This window comes from Bubalus bubalis, chromosome 13, assembly GCF_019923935.1.
Source record: "Bubalus bubalis isolate 160015118507 breed Murrah chromosome 13, NDDB_SH_1, whole genome shotgun sequence".
Classification (NCBI taxonomy): Eukaryota; Metazoa; Chordata; class Mammalia; order Artiodactyla; family Bovidae; genus Bubalus; species Bubalus bubalis.
Window position 1 is genome coordinate 89,317,018 of NC_059169.1, and position 22,548 is coordinate 89,339,565.

At 56.3% G+C, this 22,548-nt stretch overlaps 1 long non-coding RNA gene across 1 annotated transcript; it reads left to right on the top strand.

The window, feature by feature from the left end:
* The first annotated feature begins 2,632 nt into the window (after positions 1–2,632).
* LOC123464823 lies at positions 2,633–16,486 on the top strand. Its single transcript, XR_006639858.1, has 2 exons — positions 2,633–3,570; positions 16,184–16,486. It is a non-coding gene; the product is annotated as an uncharacterized LOC123464823 (long non-coding RNA).
* The last annotated feature ends 6,062 nt before the right edge of the window (positions 16,487–22,548 follow it).

Genomic DNA, 22,548 nt, shown 5'->3' on the forward strand with positions numbered 1-22,548 from the left:
GTCTCCATGCGCGTGGCGAGGGGCAACGCCTCATTGCTCTCGAGTCATGGTAGGGGAATCGGGATTCAAGACGCGTTGAAGGAGGATTCGGAGTCTTTCTCAGGTTGTGTCAGGAAACCCTGGGTTCCCTCAACTTGTGCCGGTGACCTCAGGGAGCTTCTAAGGGTGCCTCTGAGAAGTCAGGGATACTGTGGATTTGGGAGGGGCCTCTCGGGCCTCCACTGTTTTTGGTGTAATGGAAGAGGGCCTCATCTCGAGTGGAGTCAGGAAACTCAGGGTTCCTCTCAATTTCTGACTCCGATCGCGGGGTCCCTTCAGAGTTGGGACAGGAGTGTCAGGCCTCGTTTTGAGTGGAGGAATGGAAATCTGCTTGCCTCTCAAGTTGTTCATGGGATGACAGGCCTCTTGTCGAGCTGTGTGTGGAACCTGCGGGTTTTACTGAATGATGCAGGGGGGTGTCAGTGACCCTTCGTTTTGTGCCTTCATCCACAGGGTTGCTTTTGAAGAGGTGTCCGGGCATCGGGTTCTTCTCAAATGTGGGCCTGGAAATCGGGGTCTTTCGGCATGTGACACCACCCACGAGGCTACGTCTCGAATTTCCTCGTGAGACCGGCCTCATCCTGAGGTGCGCCGGGAATGTGGGGAACCCCTTCCAAACAAAGCAGGGGAATAGACCCTCCTGTCGTGAACAGGAGGGGAGAAGGTGCTCAGATGAAGTGGTGCGGGAACCTCGGTGTCCCGTCGAGTGAGACTGTCGTGTCTGGGAACATTTGGTGTCGCATCAAGGGTGCAAAGTACCGTTTCGCACTTCAAGACGGAACGTGGGTCTTTTCTTGAGACGCTGTAGCTGGCAAGGGCCTCATCTTGCGATGACGGGGGAACCACGTGGTTTTCCTCGAGTTGCGGCGGGATTTTCGAATTACGATGGGAATTCAGGCTTCCTCTTGTGTTGTACCAGGGAAGTCCATTCTTCCATTCGAGGTGCGAGGGAGAGCAGGGGATTGCTCTCGAGTCACTTCAGGGCAAATGAGACCTCATCTATGCTTTGTGTCTAGGACCTAATGTTCCTCTCCAGGGGCGCAGGGATCTCGGGGTTGCATTCCAGACTCACCTGAGGAGTCAGGCCTGGTATATAGGGGAAGCAAAGAATTCCGCTCTCCTCTCGAGTCCCAACGGGTATCTCTTGAGCCCACAGAGTGGCCTAAAGGGAGTCAGGCCTCCTGTGGAGTTTGAAGAGAGGCCTCGAGATGCCTCTCAGGCCATGCAGGAAAAGAAGGCCTTCATCTCGCGATGACGGAGGCGTTCTCGTGGGTTTTCTCGAGCTGGGGAGCCAGTGTGGGATTTCTCACGAGGTATGACGGGGAGCTCAGGGAGCCTCTCGTGTGGCGCCAGGGAAGTCAAGTCTCCATGCGAGTGGCGAGGGGGAACGCGTCATTGCTCTTGAGTCATGGTAGGGGAATCGGGATTCAAGACGCGTTGAAGGAGGATTTTCGAGGTCTTTCTCGGGTTGCGTCAGGAAACCCTGTGTTCCCTCGACTTGTGCCGGTGACCTCAGGGAGCTTCTAAGGGTGCCTCTGAGAAGTCGGGATACTGTGGATTTGGGAGGGGCCTCTCGGGCCTCCACTGTTTTTGGTGTAAATGGAAGAGGGCCTCATCTCGAGTGGAGTCAGGAACCTCAGGGTTCCTCTCCATTTCGGACTCCGATCGCAGGGTCACTTCAGAGTTGGGAGAGGTGAGTCAGGCCTCGTCTTGTGTGCAGGAATGGACCTCCGCTTGCCTCTCGAGTTGTTCACTGGGTGACAGGCACTTGTTGAGCTGTATGAGTAACCTGCGGTCTTTTCCGGACGATGCACGGGGGTGTCAGTGCCCCTTCGTGTTGTGCCTTCATCCACACTATCTTCGAATAGGTGTCTGGGCATCGCGTTCTTATCAAGAGCGGATCGGGAAATCGCGGTCTTTCGGCATGTGGCACCACCATCGAGGCTACGTCTCGAATTTCCTCGTGAGACAGCCTCATCTGAGGTGCGCGGAGAAGGTCGGGAACCCCTTGCAGACAAAGCAGGGGAATCGACCCTCCTTTCGCGATCAGGAGGGGAGAAGGGGCTCAGATGAAGTGGTGCCAGGAACCTCGGTGTTCCCCTCGAGTGCGACCCATATGTCGGGGAACTTTTGGGGTAGCATTAAGGGTGCCAAATATCATTTCGCACTTCAAGACAGAACGTGGGACTACTCTTGAGACGCTGGAGCGGGCAAGGGCCTCATCTTGCAATGACGGGGGAACCACGTGGTTTTTCTCGAGTTGAGGCGGAATTCTCGAATTACTACTGGGAATTCAGGCTTCCTCTTGTGTTGGCCCAGGGAGGTCCAATCTTCCATTCGGGTTGCGAGGGAAAGCTGGGGAGTGCTCTCGAGTTACTGCAGGGCAAAAGCGACCTCATCTAGCCTTGTGTTCAGGACCCAATGATCCTCTCCAAGGGCGACAGGGATCTCGGGTTTGCATTACAGACTCACCCGGGGAGTTAGGCCTCGTCTCGAGGGGAAGCAAAGGACTCGGCTCTCCTCTCGAGTTGCGACGCGTATCTCTTGGAGCCCACTGAGTGGTCTAAAGGGAGTCAACCCTCCTCTTCAGTTTGGAGAGAGGACTCGGGATTGCTCTCCAGGCCATGCAGGAAAAGAAGGCCCACATCTCGAGATGACGGGGGCGTCTCGTGGGTTTTCTCGAGCTGTGGCGCCAGTGTGGGGTTTCTCACGAGGTACGACGGGGAGTTCAGGTAGCCTCTCGTGTGGCAACAGGGAAGTCAGGTCTCCATGGGCGGGGCAAGGGGGAGCGCGTCATTGCTCTCAAGTCAGGGTAGGGGAATCGGGCCTCATGACGGGTTGAAAAAGGACTCTCGATGTCTTTCTAGGGTTGCGGCAGGAAACCCTGGGTTCCCTTGACTTGTGCCGGTGACCTCAGGGAGCTTCTCAGGGTGCCTCTGAGAAGTCAGGGATACTGTGGATTTGGGAGAGGCCTCTCGGGACTCCTCTGGGTTTGGTGCAATGGAAGAGGGCCTCATCTCGAGTTGAGGCAGGAACCTCAGGGTTCTGCTCCTGACTTCCTGGAGCCGGATCTGACTCAGATCGCAGGGTCCCTGCTGAGTTTGCTCAGGAGTGTCAGGTCTCGTGTTCTGCGGAGGAATGGAACTCCGCTTACATCTCAAGTTGTTCAAGGATGACACCACTTTTCGTGATGTGTGTGGAACCTGCGGGTTTTTCGGAGATGCACGGGGGCGTCAGTGCTCCTTCCTGTTGTGCCTTCATCCACAGGGTTGCCTTCGAAGAGGTGTCCGGGCATCGGGTTCTCCTCAAGTGCGGACCGGGAAATCGGGGTCTTTCAGCATGTTGCACCACCCACGAGGCTACGTCTCGAATTTCCTCGTGAGACCGGCCTCATCCTGAGGCGCGCAGGAAAGTCCGGGAACCCTTTCCAGACAAAGCAGGGGAATCGACCCTCCTTTCGGGATCAGGAGGAGAGAAAGGGCTCAGATGAAGTAGTGCCGGGAACCTCGGTGCTCCCCTTGAGTGAAACTGGTAAGTCGGGTAACTTTTCGGGTTGCATCAAGGGTGCCAAGTACCGTTTCGCACTTCAAGACGGAACCTGGGACTTCTCTTGAGACTGCTGTAGTGGGCAAGGGCCTCATCTAGCGCTGACGGGGGACCCACGTGTTTTTTCTCGAGTTGCGGCAGGATTCTTGAGTTACGACGGGGAATACAGGTTTCCTCTTGTGTTGGCCCAGGGAAGTCCAATCTTCCATTCGAGTTGCAAGTGAGAGCTGGAGATTGCTCTCGAGTCACTGCAGGGCAAAATAGAGCTCATCTAGGTTTGTGTCCAGGACCGAGTTTTTCTCTCCAGGGGCGACAGGGATCTCGGGGTTGCATTCCAGACTCACCCGGGGAGTCAGGCCTCGTCTCGAAGGGAATGAATGGACTCCGCTCTCCTCTCGAGTCGCGACGGGTATCCCTTGGAGCCCAAGAGTGGCCTAAATGGAGTTAAGCCTCCTGTGGAGTTTGGAGAGAGGACTCGGGATTGCTCTCTAGGCCATGCAGGAAAAGAAGGCCCTCATCTCGCGATGACGGGGGCGTCTCGTGGGTTTTCTCAAGGTGCAGTGCCTGGTTGGGGTTTCTCACGAGATAGGACGGGGAGCTCAGGGAGACTCCTGTGGTGCCACGGAAGTCAGGTCTCCATGGACGTGGCGAGGGGGAGCGCCTCATTGCTCTCGAGTCATGGTAGGGGAATCGAGCCTCAAGACGCTTCGAAGAAGAACTCTCGAGGTCTTTCTCGGGGTGTGGCAGGAAACCCTGGGTTCCCTCGACTTGTGCCCATGACCTCAGGGAGCTTAGCGGGGTTCCTCTGAGAAGTCAGGGATACTGTGGAGTTGAGAGGGGCTTCTCGGGACTTCACAGGGACTGGTGCAATTGAAGAGGACCTAATCTCGGATTGAGGCAGTAACGTCAGGGTTCCTCTCCATTTCTGACTCGGATAGCAGGGTCCCTGCAGAGTTGGGACAGGAGAGTCAGACCTCGTCTTGTGTGGAGTAATGGAACTCCGCTTGCCTCTCGAGTTGTTCACGGGATGACAGGCCACCTGTCGAGTTGTATGTGGAACCTGCGGTTTTGGGGGACGATGCACAGGGGTGTCAGTGCCCCTTCGTGTTGTGCCTTCATCCACAGGGTTACCTTCGAAGAGGTGACCGGGCATCGGGATCTTATCAATAGCGGACCAGGAAATCGGGGTCTTTCGGCATGTGGCACAACCCACGAGGCTACGTCTCGAATTCCCTCGTGAGACTGGCCTCATCCTGAGGTTCGCCGGGAAGTCTGGGAACCCCTTCCAGACAAAGCAGGGGAATCGACCCTCCTGTCGCCATCAGGAGGGGAGAAGAGGCTCAGCTGAAGCAGTGCTGGGAACCTCCATGTTCTCCTCGAGTGAGACCGGGGTGTCAGGGAAATTTGGGGGTCGCATCAAGGGTGCCAAGTACCGTTTCACACTTCAAGACGGAACATGGGACTTCCCTGGAGACGCTATAGCTGACAGGGGCCTCATATTTCGATGACGGAGGAGCCACGTTGTTTTTCTCCAGTTGCCGCGGGATTCTCGAATTACAACGGGGAATACAGGCTTCCTCTTGTGTTGGCCCAGGGAAGTCCAATCATCCATTCGAGTTGCGAGGGAGAGCTGGGGATTGCACTTGAGTCAATGCAGGACAAAAAAGACCTCATTTAGGCTTGTGTCCAGGACCGAGTTTTCCTCTACAGGGGCGACACGGATCTCGGGATCCCATTCCAGACTCACCCAAGTAGTCAGGCCTCGGCTCGAGGGGAAGCAACGGACTCTGCTCTCCTCTAGAGTAGCGACGTGTATCTCTTGGAGGCTACTGAGTGGCCTAAAGGGAGTCAGGCCTCCAGTGGAGTTTGGAGAGTGGACTCGGGATTGCTCTCTAGGTCATGTAGGAAAAGAAGGCCCTCATCTTACGATGATGGGGGCGTCTCGTGAGTTTTCTCGAGCGGCGGTGCCAGTGTGGGGTTTTCATGAGGTAGGACGGGGAGCGCAGGGAGCCTCTCGTGTGGCGCCAGGGAAGTTAGGTTTCAATGGGCGTGGCGAGGGGAATGCGTCATTGCTCTCCAGTCATGGTAGGGTATCGGGCCTCAAGACGCGGTAAAGAAGGACTCTCGAGGTCTTTCTCAGAATGCAGCAGGAAACCCTGGGTTCACTCGACTTGTGCCAGTGACCGCAGAGAGCTTCTGAGGGTGCCTCTGAGAAGTCAGGGATACTGTGGAGTTGGGAGGGGCCTCTCGGGACTCCACTGGGTATGGCGCAATGGAAGAGGGCCTCATTTCGAGTTGATGCAGGAACGTCAGGTTTCATCTACATTTCTGACTCCGATCGCACGGTCCCTGCAGAGTTGGGAAAGGAGAGTCAGGCCTTCTCTTGTGTGGAGGAACGGAACTCCGCATGCCTCTCTAGTTCTTCAAGGGATGACAGGACACTTGTCGATCTGTGTTTGGAATCTGCGTGTTTTTCCGTACTATGCATGGGGATGTCAGTACCCCTTCGTGTTGTGCATTCATCCACAGGTTTGCTTTCGAAGAGGTGTCCGGGCATCGGGTTCTTATTAAGAGCGGACCGGGAAATCGGGGTCTTTCCGCATGTGGCACCACCCACCAGGCTACGTCTCGAATTTCCTAGTGAGACCGGCCTCATCCTGAGGTGCGCCGGGAAGGTCGGAACCCCTTGCAGACAAAGCAGGGGAATCGACCCTCCTGTCTCGATCAGGAGGGGAGAAGGGGCACAGATGAGGTGATGCCGGGAACCTCGGTGTTCCCCTCCAGTGAGACCAGTGTGTTGGGGAACTTTTGGGGTCGCATCAAAGGTGCCAAGTACCGTATCGCACTTCAAGATGGAACGTAAGACTTCTTTTGAGACGCTGTAGCGGCAATGGCCGCATCTTGCGATGAAGAGGGAACGACGTGGTTTTTCTCGAGTTGTGGCGGGATTCTTGAGTTACAACGGGAAATTCAGGCTTCCTCTTCTGTTGGCCCAGGGAAGTCCAGTCTTCCATTCGAGTTGCGAGGGAGAGTTGGGGATTGCTCTCGAGTCACTGCAGGAAAAAGAGACCTCATCTAGGCTTGTGTCCAGGACCTAATGTTTCTCTCCAGGGGCGACAGGGATCTCCGGTTCACATATCAGACACACCCGAGGAGTCAGGCCTCGCCTCGAGGGAAGGAAAAGACTCCGCTCTCCTCTCGAGTCGCGACGGGTATGTCTTGGAGTCCACTGAGTGACCAAAAGGGAGTCAAGCCTACTGTGGAGTTTGGAGAGAGGACTCGGGATTGCTCTCCAGGCCGTGCTAGAAAAGAAGGCCGTCATGTCGCGAAAACGGGGGCGTCTCGTGGGTTTTCTCTATCTGCGGCGCCAGTGTGGGGTTTCTCACGAGGTATGACGGGGAGCTCAGGGAGCCTCTCGTGTGGCGCCAGGGAAGTCAGGGCTTCATGAGTGTAGCAGAGGGAGCGCGTCATTGCCCTCGAGTCATGGTAGGGGAATCAGGCCTCAAAATGCGTTGAAGAAGGACTCTTGAGTTCTTTCTATGGTGGCGGCAGTAAACCCTGGGTTCACTCGAATTGTGCTGGTGACCTCAGGGAGCTTCTCAGGGTGCCTCTGAGAAGTCAGGGATACTGTGGAGCTGGGACGCGTCTCTCGGGACTCCACTGGGTTTCGTGCAATGGAAGAGGTCCTAATCTCGAGTGGAGGCAGGAACCTCAGCGTTCCTCTCGTGACTTCACTGGCGCTGGTCTGATTCGAATCGCAAAGTCCCTGCAGAGTTGGGACAGGAGAGTCAGGCCTCGTCTTGTGTAGAGGAATGAAACTCCACTTGCCTCTCGAGTTCTTCATGGGGTTACAGGCCACTTATGGAGTTGGCGGGGCCTCTCGGGACTCCCCTGGGCTTAGCGCAATGGAAGAGGGCCTCATCTGGAGGGGAGGCAGGAACATCAGGCTTCCTCTCCGTTTCGGACTGCGACCGCAGGGTCCCTGCAGAGTTGGGACAGGAGAGTCAGGCCTCATCTTGTCTGAGGAAGGGAACCCCGCTTGCCTCCCGAGGTGATCAGGGGGTCTCAGCCCCCTCGTCGAGCTGTGTGTGGAACCTGCGGGTTTTTCCGGATGATGCACAGGGGTGTCAGTGCCCCTTCATGTTGTGCCTTCCCCCACAGGATTGCCTTCCAAGAGGTGTCCGGGCATCGGGTTCTTCTCCAGAGCGGACTGGGAAATCGGGGTCGTTTGGCATGTGGCACCACCAACGTGGCTCGTCTCGAATTTCCTCGTGAGACCGGCCTCATCCTGAGGTTCGACGGGAAGGCTGGGAACCCCTTCCAGACAATGCAGGGGAATCGACTCTCCTGTCGCGATCAGGAGGGGAGAAGGGGCTCAGATGAAGCGTTCTCATGGACCTCGTGTTCCCCTCGAGGGAGACCCGGCGGTGGTCGGGGAACTTTTGAGGGTCGCATGAAGGCTGGCAGGATCCTTTTCGCCCTTCAGGGCGGAACAGGGGACTTCCCTTGAGACGCCGTCGCGGGCAAGGGCCTCATCTTGCCAAGAGGTGGGACCCACGTGGTTTTTCTCGAGTTGCGGCGGGATTCTCGAGTTACGACGGGGATCTCAGGCTTCCTCTTGGGTTGGACCTGGGAAGCCCAATCTTCCCCTCGAGTTGCGAGGGAAAGCTGGGGTTGCGCTCGGGTCACTGCAGGGCCGAAGAGACCTCACCTAGGCGTGGTGGGGAACTAATAGTCCTCTCCAGGGAAGGCAGGGATCTCGGGGTTGCATTCCAGGCTCCCCCGGGGAGTCAGGCCTCGTCTCGAGGGGAAGCCAAGGACTCCGCTCTCCTCTCGAGTCGCGACGCGGGTCTCTTGGAGCCCCTGAGCGGCCTCAAGGGAGTCCAGCCTCCTCTTCCGTTTGGAGAGAGGACCCGGGATTGCTCTCCAGGCCATGCAGGAAAAGAAGGCCCTCAGCTCGCGAGGACGGGGGCGTCTCAGGGGTTTCCTCGAGCTGCGGCGCCCGTGGGGGTTTTCTCCCGAGGCACGACGAGGATCTCAGGGAGCCTCTCGTGCGGCGCCAGGGAAGTCAGGTCTCCATGCGCGTGGCGAGGGGGAGCGCGTCCTGGCTCTCGAGTCACGGGAGGGGACTAGGGCCTCGAGACGCGTTGAAGAAGGACTCTCGAGGTCTTTGCTCGGGGGGCGGCGGGAAACCCTCGTTTCCCTCGCCTTCTGCCGGGGACCTTAGGGAACTTCCCAGGGTGCCTCTGAGAGGCGAGGGATCCTGTGGAGGTGGCGGGGCCCCTCGGGACTCCGCTGGGTCTGGCGCAACGGAAGAGGGCCTCACCTCGAGGGGAGGCAGGAACCTCAGGCTTCCTCTCCGTTTCGGACTCCGACCGCAGGGTCCCTGCAGAGTTGGGACAGGAGAGTCAGGCCTCGTCTTGTCTGAGGAAGGGAACCCCGCTGGCCTCTCGAGTTGCTCAGGGGGTCTCAGGCCCCTCGTCGAGCTGTGTGTGGAACCCGCGGGTCTTTGCGGACGATGCACGGGGGTGGCAGTGCCCCTTCGTGTTGTGCCTTCACCCACAGGGTTGCCTTCGAAGAGGGGTCCGGGCCTCGGGTCCTTCTCAAGAGCGGACCGGGGAATCGGGGGCGTTCGGCATGTGGCACCACCCACGTGGCTCGTCTCGAATTTCCTCGTGAGACCGGCCTCATCCTGAGGTGCGCCGGGAAGGCCGGGAACCCCTTCCAGACCACGCAGGGGAATCGACTCTCCTGTCGCGATCAGGAGGGGAGAAGGGGCTCAGATGAAGCGGTGCCAGGACCCTCGGTGTTCCCCTCGAGGGAACCCAGCGTGTCGGGGAACTTTTGGGGGTCGCGTGAAGGGTGTCAGGTACCGTTTCGCACTTCAGGGCGGAACGTGGAACTTCTCTTGAGACGCTGTAGCTGGCAAGGGCCTCATCTTGCGATGACGGGGGAACCACGTGGTTTTTCTCGAGTTGCGGCGGGATTTTCGAATTACGACGGGGAATTCAGGCTTCCTCTTGTGTTGTCCCAGGGAAGTCCATTCTTCCATTCGTGTTGCGAGGGAGAGCATGGGATTGCTCTCGAGTCACTTCAGGGGAAGTGAGACCTCATCTATGCTTGTGTCCAGGACCTTATGTTCCATTCCAGGGGTGACAGGGATCTCGGTGTTGCATTCCAGTCTCACCTGAGGAGTCAGGCCTGGTATCGAGGGGTAGCAAAGGATTCCATTCTCCTCTCAAGTCCCTACGGGTTTCTCTTGGAGCCCACAGAGTGGCCTAAAGGGAGTCAGGCCTCCTTTGGAGTTTGGAGAGAGGCGTCGAGTTTGCTCTCCAGGCCATGCAGAAAGAGAAGGCCGTCATCTCACCATAACAGGGGCGTCTCGTGGGTTTTCTCAAGCTTCGGCGCCAGTGTGGTGTTTCTCACGAGGTAGGACAGGGACCTCAGGGAGCCTCTCTTGTGGCACCAGGGATGTCAGGTCTCCATTTGTGTGGCGAGGGAGAACACGTCATTGCTCTTGAGTCATGGTAGGGGAATTGGCCCTCAAGACGCGTTGAAGAATGACACACGAAGTCTATCTTGGGTCACGTCAGGAAACCCTGGGTTCCCTCGACTTGTGCCGTTGACCTCAGGCAGCTTCTCAAGGTGCCTCTAAGTCAGGGTTACTGTGATGTTGGGAATGGCCTCTTGGGACATCACAGGGACTGGTGCAATTGAAGAGGACCTAATCTCGGATTGAGGCAGTAACGTCAGGGTTCCTCTCCATTTCTGACTCGGATAGCAGGGTCCCTGCAGAGTTGGGACAGGAGAGTCAGACCTCGTCTTGTGTGGAGTAATGGAACTCCGCTTGCCTCTCGAGTTGTTCACGGGATGACAGGCCACCTGTCGAGTTGTATGTGGAACCTGCGGTTTTGGGGGACGATGCACAGGGGTGTCAGTGCCCCTTCGTGTTGTGCCTTCATCCACAGGGTTACCTTCGAAGAGGTGACCGGGCATCGGGATCTTATCAATAGCGGACCAGGAAATCGGGGTCTTTCGGCATGTGGCACAACCCACGAGGCTACGTCTCGACTTCCCTCGTGAGACTGGCCTCATCCTGAGGTTCGCCGGGAAGTCTGGGAACCCCTTCCAGACAAAGCAGGGGAATCGACCCTCCTGTCGCCATCAGGAGGGGAGAAGGGGCTCAGATGAAGTGGTTCCCAGAACCTCGGTGTTCCCCTCCAGTGAGACCGGTATGTCGGGGAACTTTTGGTGTCGCATCAAGGGTGTCAAGTACCGTTTCAAACCTCAGGACGGAACGTGGGACTTCATTTGAGACGCTGTAGTGGGCAAGGGCCTCATCTTGTGATGACGCGGAAACCACGTGGTCTTTCTCGATTTGCGGCGGTATTTCCGAGTTTCGACGGGTAATTCAGCCTCCTCTTGTGTTGGCCCAGGGAAGTGCAATCTTCCATTCGAGATGCGAGGGAGAGCTGGGGGTAGCGCTCGAGTCACTGCAGGGCAAAATAGACCTCATCTAGGCTTGTGTCCAGGACATAATGTTCCTCTCCAGGGGCGACAGGGATCTCGGGGTTGCATTCCAGACTCACCCGGGGAGTCAGGCCTCGTCTCGAGGGGAAGCCAAGGACTCCGCTCTCCTCTCGAGTCGCAACGCGGGTCTCTTGGAGCCCCCTGAGTGGCCTCAAGGGAGTCCAGCCTCCTCTTCAGTTTGGAGAGAGGACCCGGGATTGCTCTCCAGGCCATGCAGGAAAAGAAGGCCCTCATCTCGTGAGGACTGGGGCGTCTCGTGGGTATTCTCGAGCTGTGGCTCCAGTGTGGTGTTGCTCACGAGGTATAATGGGTAGCTCAGGGAGCCTCTCCTGTGGCGCCAGGGAAGTCAGTTTCTATGCGCGTGGCTAGGGGAGCGCGTCATTGGCTCTCGAGTCATGGTAGGGGAATCGCACCTCAAGACGCGTTGAAGAAGGACTCTCGAGGTCTTTTACGGTTGGGCAGGAAACCCTTGGTTCCCTCGACTTGTGCCGGTGATCTCAGGAAGGTTAAGGGTGCCTCTGAGAAGTCAGGGATACTGTGCAGTGGGGAGGGGCCTCTCGGGACTCCACTGGGTTCGGTTGCAAATGGAAGAGGGCCTCATCTCGAGTGAGGCAGGAAACTCATGTTTCCTCTCCTGACTTCCCCTGGGCCAGATCTGACTCGGATCGCAGTTTCGCTGCAGAGTTCGAACAGGAGAGTCAGGCCTCGTCTTGTGTGGAGGAATGGAACTCTGCTTACCTCTCAAGTTGTTCAAGGATGACACCACTTTTCGTGCTGTGTGTGGAACCTGCATGTTTTTCGGAGATGCACGGGGGCATCAGTGCTCCTTCGTCTTTTGCCTCCATCCACAGGTTTGCCTCGAAGAGGTGTCTGGGCATCGGGTTCTCCTCAAGTGTGGACCGGGAAATCGGGGTCTTTCAGCATGTTGCACCACCCACAAGGCTACGTCTCGAATTTCCTCATGAGACCGGCCTCATCCTGAGGTGCGCAGGAAAGGTAGGGAACCCTTTCCAGACAAAGCAGGGGAATCGACCCTCCTTTCAGGATCAGGAGGAGAGAAGGGGCTCAGATGAAGTCGTGCCGGGTACCTCGGTGTTCCCCTTGAGTGAAACTGGTAAGTCGGGTAACTTTTCATGTTGTATCAAGGGTGCCAAGTACCGTATCGCACTTCAAGATGGAACGTAGGACTTCTCTTGAGACTCTGTAGCGGGCAAAGGCCTCATATTGCGATTAATGCGGAACCACGTGGTTCTTAAGAGTTGCGGCGGGATTCTCGAGTTACGACGGGAAATTCAGGCTTCCTCTTGTGTTGGCCCAGGGAAGTCCAGTCTTCCATTCGAGTTGCGAGGGAGAGCTAGGGATTGCGCTCTGAGTTACTGCAGGGCAAAAGAGACCTTATCTAGGCTTGTGTCCAGGACTTCATGTTCGTCTCCAGGGGGGACAGGGATCTCGGGGTTGCTTTCCTGATGCACGCGGGGAGTCAGGCCTTGTCTCGAGGGGAATCGAAGGACTCCGCTCTCCTCTCGAGTTGCGACGGGTATCTCTTGGAGCCCACTGAGTGGCCTAAAGGGAGTCAAGCCTCCTGTGGAGTTGGAGAGAGGACTCGGGATTGCTCTCCAGGCGATGCAGGAAAAGAAGGCCATCATCTCGCGATGAAGGGGGCGTCTCGTGGGTTTTCTCGAGTTGCAGCGCCAGTGTGGGGTTTCTCACGAGATAGGATGGGGAGCTGAGGAAGTCTCCTGTGGTGCCACGGAAGTCAGGTCTCCATGGGCATGGCGAGGGAGAGCTCCTCATTGCTCTTGAGTCATGGTAGGGGAATCGAACCTCAAGACGCTTCGAAGAAGAACTCTCGAGGTCTTTCTCGGGGTGTGGCAGGAAACCCTGGGTTCCCTCGACTTGTGCCCATGACCTCAGGGAGCTTAGCGGGGTTCCTCTGAGAAGTCAGGGATACTGTGGAGTTGAGAGGGGCTTCTCGGGACTTCACAGGGACTGGTGCAATTGAAGAGGACCTAATCTCGGATTGAGGCAGTAACGTCAGGGTTCCTCTCCATTTCTGACTCGGATCACAGGGTCCCTGCAGAGTTGGGACAGGAGAGTCAGACCTCGTCTTGTGTGGAGTAATGGAACTCCGCTTTCCTCTCAGTTGTTCACAGGATGACAGGCCACCTGTCAAGTTGTTATGTGGAACCTGCAGTTTTTGTGGACGATGCACGGGTGTGTTAGTGCCCCTTCGTGTTGTGCCTTCATCCACAGGGTTGCCTTCGAAGAGGTGTCCGGGCATCGGGTTCTTATCAAGAGCGTACCGGGAAATCATAGTCTTTTGGCATGTGGCACCACCCGCGAGCTACGTCTCGAATTTCCTCGTGAGGACCGGCCTCATCCTGAAGTGCCCCTGAAGGTCGGGAACCCCTTACAACAAAGCAGGGGAAGTGACCCTCCTATCTCGAACAGGAGGGGAGAAGGGCTCAGATAAATGGTGCGGGAACCTCGGTGTTCCCTCGAGTTGAGACCGATATTTAGGGGAACTTTTGGGGTCACATCAAGGGTGTCAAGTATCGTTTCGCACTTCAAGACGGAACGTGGGACTTTTCTTGAGAAGCTGTAGCGGGCAAGGGCCTCATCTTGCGATGACAAGGGAACCACGTGGTTTTTCTCGAGTTGCGGCGGGATTCTCGAGTTACGACGGGGATCTCAGGCTTCCTCTTGTGTTGGCCCAGGAAGTCCAATCTTCCATTCGAGTTGTCAGGGAGAGCGGGGGATTGCTCTCGAGTTACAGAAGGGCAAAAGAGACCTCATCTAGGCTTGTTTCCAGGACCTAATGTTCCTCTCCAGGGGAGACAGGGATCTCGGGGTTGCATTCCAGACCCACCTGGTGAGTCAGGCCTTGTCTCGAGGGGAAGCAAAGGACTCCATTCTCCTCTCGAGTCGCGACGGGTATCTCTTGGAGCCCACTAAGTGGCCTAAGGGAGTCAAGCCTCCTGTGGAGTTTGGAAAGAGGATTCGGGATTCCTCTCCAGGCCATGCAGGAAAAGAAGGCCCTCATCTCGCGATGACAGGGGCGTATGGTGGGTTTTCTCGAGCTGCGGCGTCAGTGTGGGGTTTCTCACGAGGTACGACAGGGAGCTCAGGGAGCCTCTCTTATGGCGCCAGGGAAGTCAGGTCTCCATGTGCGTGGCGAGGGGGTGCGTGTCATTTCTATAGAGCTCATGGAAGCAGAATCGGGCTTCAAGACGTGTTGAAGAAAGACTCTCGAGGTCTTTTTCGGGTTGCGGCAGGAAACCTTGTGTTCCCTCGACATGTGCCGGTGGCCTCAGGAAGCTTCTCAGGGTGCCTCTGAGAAGTCAGGGATACTGTGGAGTTGGGAGGGGCCTCTCGGGACTCCACTGTGTTTCGTGCAATGGATGAGCGCCTCATCTCGAGTGGAGGCAGGAACCTCATGGTTCCTCTCCTGGGTTTCTTGGCGCCGGTACTGACTCGAATCACAGTTTCCCTGCAGAGTTGGTACAGAAAGTCAGGCTTCGTCTTGTGTGGAGGAATGGAACTCCGCTTGCCTCTCGAGTTGTTCACGGGGTGACAGACCACTTGTTGAACTGTGTTTGTAACCTGCGGGTTTTTCTGGACGATGCACGGGGGTGTCAGTGCCCCTTCGTGTTGTGCTTTCATCCACAGGTTTTCCTTCGTAAAGGTGTCAGGGCATCACGTTCTTATCAAGAGTAGACCGGGAAATCGGGGTCTTTCGGCTTGTGGCACCACCCACGAGGCTACGTCTCGAATTTCCTCGTGAGACCTGCCTCATCCTTAGGCGCGCCGGAAAGGTCGGGAACCCCTTCCAGACATAGCAGGGGAATCGACACTCCTGTCGCGATCACGAGGGGAGAAGGAGCTCAAATGAAGTGGTTCCGGGAACCTCGGTGTTCCTTTCGAGTGAGACCGGTATGTCGGGGAATTTTGAGATTGCATCAAGGGTGCCAAGTACCGTTTCGCACTTCAAGACAGAACGTGGGACTTCTCTTGAGTCGCTGTAGCGGGCAAGGGCCTCATCTAGCGCTGATGGGGAACCACGTGGATTTTCTCGAGTTTCGGTGGGATTCTCGAGTTACGATGTCGAATTCAGGCTTCCAATTGTATTGGCCCAGGGAAGTCCAATCTTCCATTCGATTTGCGAGGGAGAGCTGGCGATTGCTCTCTAGTAACTGCAGTGCAAAATAGACCTCATCTAGGCTTGTGTCCAGGACCGAATTTTCCTCTCCAGGTGCGACAGGAACTCGGGGTTGCATTCCAGACTCACACGGGGAGTCAGGCCTCGTCTCGAGGGGAAGCAAAGGACTCCGCTCTCCCTTCAAGTCCTGACAGGTATCTCTTGGAGCCAACTGAGAGGCCTAAAGAGAGTCAAGCCTCCTGTGGAGTCTGGAGAGAGGACTCGGTTTTGCTCTCCATGCCAGGCAGGAAAGAAGTCTCTCATCTCGTGATGACGGGGGCGTATCGTGGGTTTTCTCGAGCTGCGGTGCCTGAATGGGGTTTCCGAAGAGGTACGACGGGGAGCTCAGGGAGACTCTCTTCAGGCGTCAGGGAAGTCAGGTCTCCATGCGCATGGCGATGGGGAGCGGGTCTTTGCTCTCGAGTCATGGTAGGGGAATCGGGCCTCAAGACGCGCCGAAGGACTCTCAAGGTCTTTCTCGGGTCGCAGCAGGAAACCCTGTGTTCCCTCGACTTGTGCCGGTGACCTCAGGTAGATTCTCAAGGTGCCTCTGAGAATTCAGGGATACTGTGGAGTTGGGAGGGGCCTCTCGCGACTCATCTGGGTTTGGTGCAATGGAAGAGGGCCTCATCTCGAGTTGAGGCAGGAACCTCAGGTTTCCTCTCCATTTCTGACTCGGATGGCAGGGTCCCTGAAGAGTTGGGACAGGAGAGTCAGGCCTCGTCTTGTGTGGAGGAATCGAACTCTGCTTGCCTATCGAGTTGTTCATGGGGTGACATTCCACTTGTCGAGCTGTGTGTAGAACCTGCGGGTTTTTCTGGACGATGCACGGGAGTTTTAGTAACCCTTCTGTTGTGCCTTCATCCACAGGGTTGCCTTCGAAGTGGTGTCCGGGCATCGGGTTCTTATCCAGAGTGGACCGCACAATCGGGGTCTTTCGGCATGTGGCACCACCCACGAGGCTACGTCTCGAATTTCCTCCTGAGAAAGGCCTCATCCTTAGGTGCGCCGGGATGGGCGGGAACTCCTTCCAGACAAAGCAGGGGAATTTACCCTCCTGTCGTGATCAGGAGGGGAGAAAGTGATCAGATGAAGTGGTGCCGGGAACTTCGGTGTTCCCCTCGGTGAGAACGGTGTGTCGGGGAACTTTTGGGGTTACATCAAGGGTGAAAAGTAGCATTTCGCACTTCAAGACGGAACGTGGGACTTCACTTGAGACGCTGTAGCGGGCCAGGGCCTCATCTTGGGATGACGAGTGAACCACGTGGTTTTTCTCGCATTGCGGCGGGAGTCTCGAGTTTCGACGGGGAATTCAGATTTCCTCCTGTGTTGGCCCATGGAAGTCCAATCTTCCATTCGAGTTGCGAGGGTGAGCTGGGATCCCACTCGAGTCACTGCGGGGCAAAATAGACCATATCTAGGCTTGTGTCCAGGACCGAATATTCCTCTCCAGGGGTGACAGGGATCTCGGGGTGGCATTCCAGACTCACCCGGGAAGTCCGGCCTTGTTTCTAGGGGAAGCAAAGTACTCCGCTTTCCTCTCGAGTCGCGACGGGTACCTATTGAGCGCACTGAGTAGCCTTAGTGAGTCAAGCCTCCCGTGGAGTTTGGAGAGACGACTCGGGATTGCCCTCCAGGCCATGCAGTTAATGATGGCCCTCATCTCACGATAACGGGGGCGTCTCGTGGGTTTTCTCGAGCTGCGGCGCCAGTGTGGGGTTTCTCACGAGGTACGACGGGGACCTCAGGGAGCCTCTCGTGAGGTGCCAGGGAAGTTAAGTCTCCATGCGCATGGGTACTGGGAGCGCTTCATTGCTCTTGAGACATGGTAGGGGAATCGGGCCTCAAGACTGCATCAAAGAAGGACTATCCAATCTTTCTCGGGTTGCGGCAGGAAACCCTGGGTTCCATCGACTTGTGCCGGAGATCTCAGGGAGCTTGTCAGGGTGCCTCTGAGAAGTCAGGGACACTGTGGGTTGGAGGGACCTCTCGGGACTCCAGTGGTTTTGGTGCTATGGAAGAGGGCCTCATCTTGAGTTGAGGCAGGAACCTCAGGGTTCCTCTCCATTTCTGATTCGGATTGCAGGGTCCCAGCAGATTTGGGACAGGAGAGTCAGGCCTCGTCCTGTGTGGAGAATGGAACTCAGCTTGCCTCTCGAGTTGTGCACGGGGTGACAGACCACGTGTCGAGCTGTGTGTGGAACCTGTAGGTTTTTCCGGACGATGCACGGGTGTGTCTGTGCCCCTTCGTGTTGTGCCTTCATCCACAGGGTTGCCTTCTAAGGGGTGTCCAGGCATCGGGTTCTTATCAAGAGCGGACCGGGCAATCGGAGTCTTTCGGCATGTGGCACCACCCACGAGGCTACGTCTCGAACTTCCTCGTGAGACCGGCATCATCCTGAGGTGCGCCGTTAAGGTCGGGAAACCCTTGCAGACAAAGCAGGGGAATCGACCCTCCTGTCGTGATCAGGAGGGGAGAAGGCGCTCAAAAGAAATGGTGCCGGGAACTTCGGTGTTCCCCTCAAGTGAGACCGGTATGTTGGGGAACTTTTGGGGTCGCATCAAGGGTGCCAAGTACTGTTTCGCACTTCAAGATGGAACGTGGGACTACTCTTGAGACGCTGTAGCGGGAAAGTGCCTCATATTGCGATGATGGGGCAACCACTTGGTTTTTCTCGAGTTACGGCGGGATTCTCGAGTTACGACGGGGATTTCAGGCTTCCTCTTGTGTTGGCCCAGGGAAGTCCAATCTTCAATTCGAGTTGCGAGGGAGAGCTGGGGATTGCGCACGAGTCACTGTAGGGAAAAAGAGACCTCATCTTGGCTTGTGTCCAGGATCTAATGTTCCTCTCCAGGGGCGACAGGGATCTCGGGGTTGCATTCCAGACTCACCCGGGGAGTCAGGCCTCGTCTCGAGGGGAAGCAAATGACTCCACTCTCCTCTCGAGTCGCGACGGATATCTCTTGGAGCCCACTGAGTGGCCTACAGGGAGCCAAGCTTCCTGTGGATTTTGGAGAGAGGACTCGGTATTGCTCTCCAGGCCATGCAGAAAAAGAAGGCCCTCATCTCGCGATGACAGGGGCATCTCGTGGGTTTTCTCGAGCTGAGGCACAAGTGTGGTGTTTCCCACGTGGTAAGGCTGGGAGCTCAGGGAGCATCTTGTGTGGCGCCAGGGAAGTCAGGTCTCCATGCGCGTGGCGAGGGGGAGTGCGTCATTGCTCTCTTGTCATGATAGGGGATTTGGACCTCAAGACGCATTGAAGAAGGACTCTCAAGGTCTTTCTCAGGTTGTGGCAGGAAACCATGGGTTCCCTCGACTCATGCATGTTACGTCAGGGAGCTTCTCAGGTGCCTCTGTGAAATCAGGGATACTGTGGAGTTGGGAGTGACCTCTCGGAACTCCACTGGGTTTGGTGAAATGGAAAAAGGCATCATCTTTAGATAAAGCAGGAACATCAGGTTTCCTCTTCATTTCTGCCTCGGATCGCATGTTCCTGCAGAGTTGGGAGAGGAGAGTCAGGACTCATCTTGTGTGGAGGAATGGAAATCCGCTTGCATCTCGAGTTGTTCACGGGGTGACAGGCCTCTTGTAGAGCTGTATGTGGAACCTGCGGGTTTTTCCGGACGATGCACAGGGGTGTCAGTGCCCCTTTTGTTGTACCTTCATCCACAGGGTTGTCTTCAAAGAGGTGTCTGGTCATCGGGTTCTTCTCAAGAGTGTACTGGGAAATCGGGGTCTTTCGGCATGTGGCACCCCCCACGAGGCCACGTCTCGAAATTTCCCATGAGTCCGGCTTCATCCTGAGGTGCGCCGTGAATGTCGGGAACCCCTTTAAGTCAAAGCAGGGGAATCGACCCTCTTGTCGCTATCAGGAGGGGAGAAGGGGCTCAAAAGAAGTGGTGCCGGGAACCTCGGTGTTCCCCTCAAATGAAACCGGTGTGTCGGGGAACATTTGGGGTCGCATTAAGGGTGCCAAGTAACGTTTCGCACTTCAACACGGAACGTGGGACTTCTCTTGAGACGCTGTAGTGAGCACGGGCCCCATCTTGTGATGACGGGGGAACCACGTGGTTTTTCTCGAGTTGCGGCAGGGAATTCAGGCTTCCTCTTGTGTTGGCCCAGGGAAGTCCAAATTTCCATACGAGTTGAGAGCTAGAGCTGGGGGTTGGCTCGAGTTATTGCAGGGCAAAAGAGACCTCATCTAGGCTTGTGTCTAGGACCTAATGTTCCTTTCAAGGGGCAACAGGGATCTCGGAGTTGCATTCCAGATCCTCCCGAGGAGTCAGGCCTCTTCAAGAGGGTAATGAATGGACTCCCCTCTCCTCTTGAGTCGCGACGGGTATCTCTTAGAGCCCATTGTGTGGCCTAAAGGGAGTCAAGCCTCCTGTGGAGATTGGAGAGAGGACTCGGGATTGCTCTCCAGGCCATGCAGGAAAAGAAGGCCCTCATATCGTGATGACAGGGGCGTCTTGTGCATTTTCTCGAGGTGCGGTGCCAGGATGGGGTTTCTCACAAGATACGATGGGGAGCTCAGGGAGTCTCTCGTGTGGTGACAGGAAAGTCAGGTCTCCATGCACGTGTGGAGGGGGAGCGCGTCATTGCTCTCGAGTCATGGTAGGGGCATCGGGCCTCAAGAGGCGTTGAAGAACGACTCTCAAGGTCTTTCTCCGGTTGCGGCAGGAAACCCTGGTTTTTCTCGACTTGTGCTGGTGACCTCAGGGAGCTTAACATGGTGCCTCTGAGAAGTCAGGGATTCTGTGGAGTTGGGAGGGGCCACTCGGGACACCACTGGGTGTGGTATAATGCAAGAGGGCCTCATCTCGTGTTGAGGAAGGAACCTCAGGGTTCCTCTCCATTTCAGACTCCGATCTCAGGATTCCTGCAGAGTTGGGACAGGAGAGTCAGGCCTCGTATTCTGTGGAGAAATGAAACTTAGCTTGCCTCTCGAGTTGTTCACGAGGTAACAGGTCACTTGTCGAGCTGTATGTGGAACCTGCAGAATTTTCCAAAAGATGCACGGGTGTGCAGGGCCCCTCCTTGTTGTGCCTTCATCCAACGGGATGCATTCGAAGAAGTGTACGGCATCGGGTTCTTATTAATAGCGGACCAGGAAATGGGGTCTTTCCGCATGTGGCACCACCCACGAGGCTACATCTCCAATTTCCTCGTGAGACCGGCCTCATCCTGAGGTGCGCTGGGAAGATCGGTAACACCTTCCAGACAAAGCAGGAGAATCGACACTCCTGTTGCAATCAGGAGGGGAGAAGGGGCTCAAATGATGTGGTGTGGGGAACATGGGTGTTCCCCTCGAGTGAGGCATGTATGTTGGGGAACTTTGGGGTGCCATCATGGGTGCCAAGTACCGTTTTGCACTTCAGTAGGTAACGTGGGACTTCTTTTGAGACTGCTGTGGCGGGCAAGGGGCTCATGCTGCGAAGACGATGGAACCACGTGGTTTTTCTCGAGTTGCGGCGGGATTCTCGAGTTACGACGGGGATTTCAGGCTTCCTCTTGTGTTGGCCCAGGGAAGACCAATCTTCCATTCGAGTTGCGAGGGAGAGCTGGAGATGCTCTCGAGTAACTGCAGGGCAAAGGATACCTCATCTAGGCTTCTGTCCAGTAGATAATGTTCCTCTACAGGGGCTACAGGGATCTCAGGGTTGCATTCCAGACTCATCTGGGAGTCAGGTCTCGTCTCGAGGGGAAGCAAAGGATTCTGCTTTCCTCTCGAGTCGCGACGGGTATTTCTTGGAGCCCACTGAGTGGCGTAAAGGGAGTCAAGCCTCCTGTGGAGTTTGGAGAGAGGACTTGGGAATGCTCTCCATGCCACGCAAAAAACGAAGGCCCTCATCTCGCGATGAAGGGGGCGTCTCATGGGTTTTCTCGAGCTGCGGCACCAGTGTGGAGTTTCTCACAAAGTACCTCGGAGAGCTCAGGAAGCCTCTCGTGTGGCACCAGGGAAGTAAGGTCTACATGAGTGTGGTGAGGGGAGCGCGTCAATGCTTTCGAGTCATGATAGGGGAATCGGGCCTCAAGACGCGTTGAAGAAGGGCTCTCAAGGTCTTTCTCATGTCGCGGCAGGAAACCCTGTATTCCCTTGACTTGGGCCCGTGAATTCAGGGAGCTTCTCAGGGTGCCTCTGAGAAATCAGGGATACTCTGGAGTTGGGAGGGGCCTCTCGGGACTCCACTGGGTTTGGTGCAATGGAAGAGGGCCTCATGTCGAGTGGGGGCAGGAAACTCAGGGTTCCTCTCCATTTCTGACTATGATCGCAGGGTTCCTGCAGAGTTGGGACAGGAGAGTAAGGCCTCATCTTGTGTGGAGGAAAGGAACTCCGCTTGCCTCTCGAGTTTTTCATGGGGTGACAGGCCACTTGTTGAACTGTGTGTGGAACCTATGGGTTTTTCTGGACGATGCATGGGGGTGCCTGTGCCCCTTGGTGTTGTGCTTCATCCAAAGGATTTCCTCTGAAGAGGTGACCGGGCATCGGGTTCTTATCAAGAGCGGTCAGTGAAATCGGGGTCTTTCGGGATGTGGCCCAACCCAGAGGCTACATCTCGAATTTCCTCTTGAGTCCGGCCTCATCCTGAGGTGCGACGGGAAGGTCGGGAACCACTCTCAAACAAAGCAGGGGATTCGACTCTCCTTTCCCGATCAGGAGGGGAGAAGGGGCTCAGATGAAGTGGTGTCGGAAACCTCGTTGTTCCCCTGGAGTGAGACCGGTATGTCGGGGAATTTTTGGGGTCGCATCAATGGTTCCAAGTACCATTTGGTACTTCAAGACGAAACGTGGGACTTCTCTTGAGACGCTGTAGTGTGCAAGGGCCTCATCTGGGGATGACGGGTTCGTCTCATGGGTTTTCTCGAGCTGCGGATCCAGTGTGGGGTTTCTCACAAGGAACGACGGGAAGCTTAGGGAGCCTTCGTGTGGCGCGAAAGAAGTCAGGTCTCCATAGGTGTGGCGAGGGGAAGCGCATCATGCCTCTCGCGTCATGGTAGGGGAATTGGGGCTCAAGACGCGTTGAAGAAGGACTCTTGAGGTCTTTCTCGGGTTGCGGCGGGAAACCCTCGTTTCCCTCGACTTCTCCCGGTGACCTGAGGGAACTTCCCAGGGTGCCTCTGAGAGGTGAGGGATGCTGTGGAGTTAGCGGGGCCTCTCGGGACTCCACTGGGGTTGGCGCAATGGAAGAGGGCCTCATCTCGAGGGCAGGCAGGAACCTCAGGCTTCCTCTC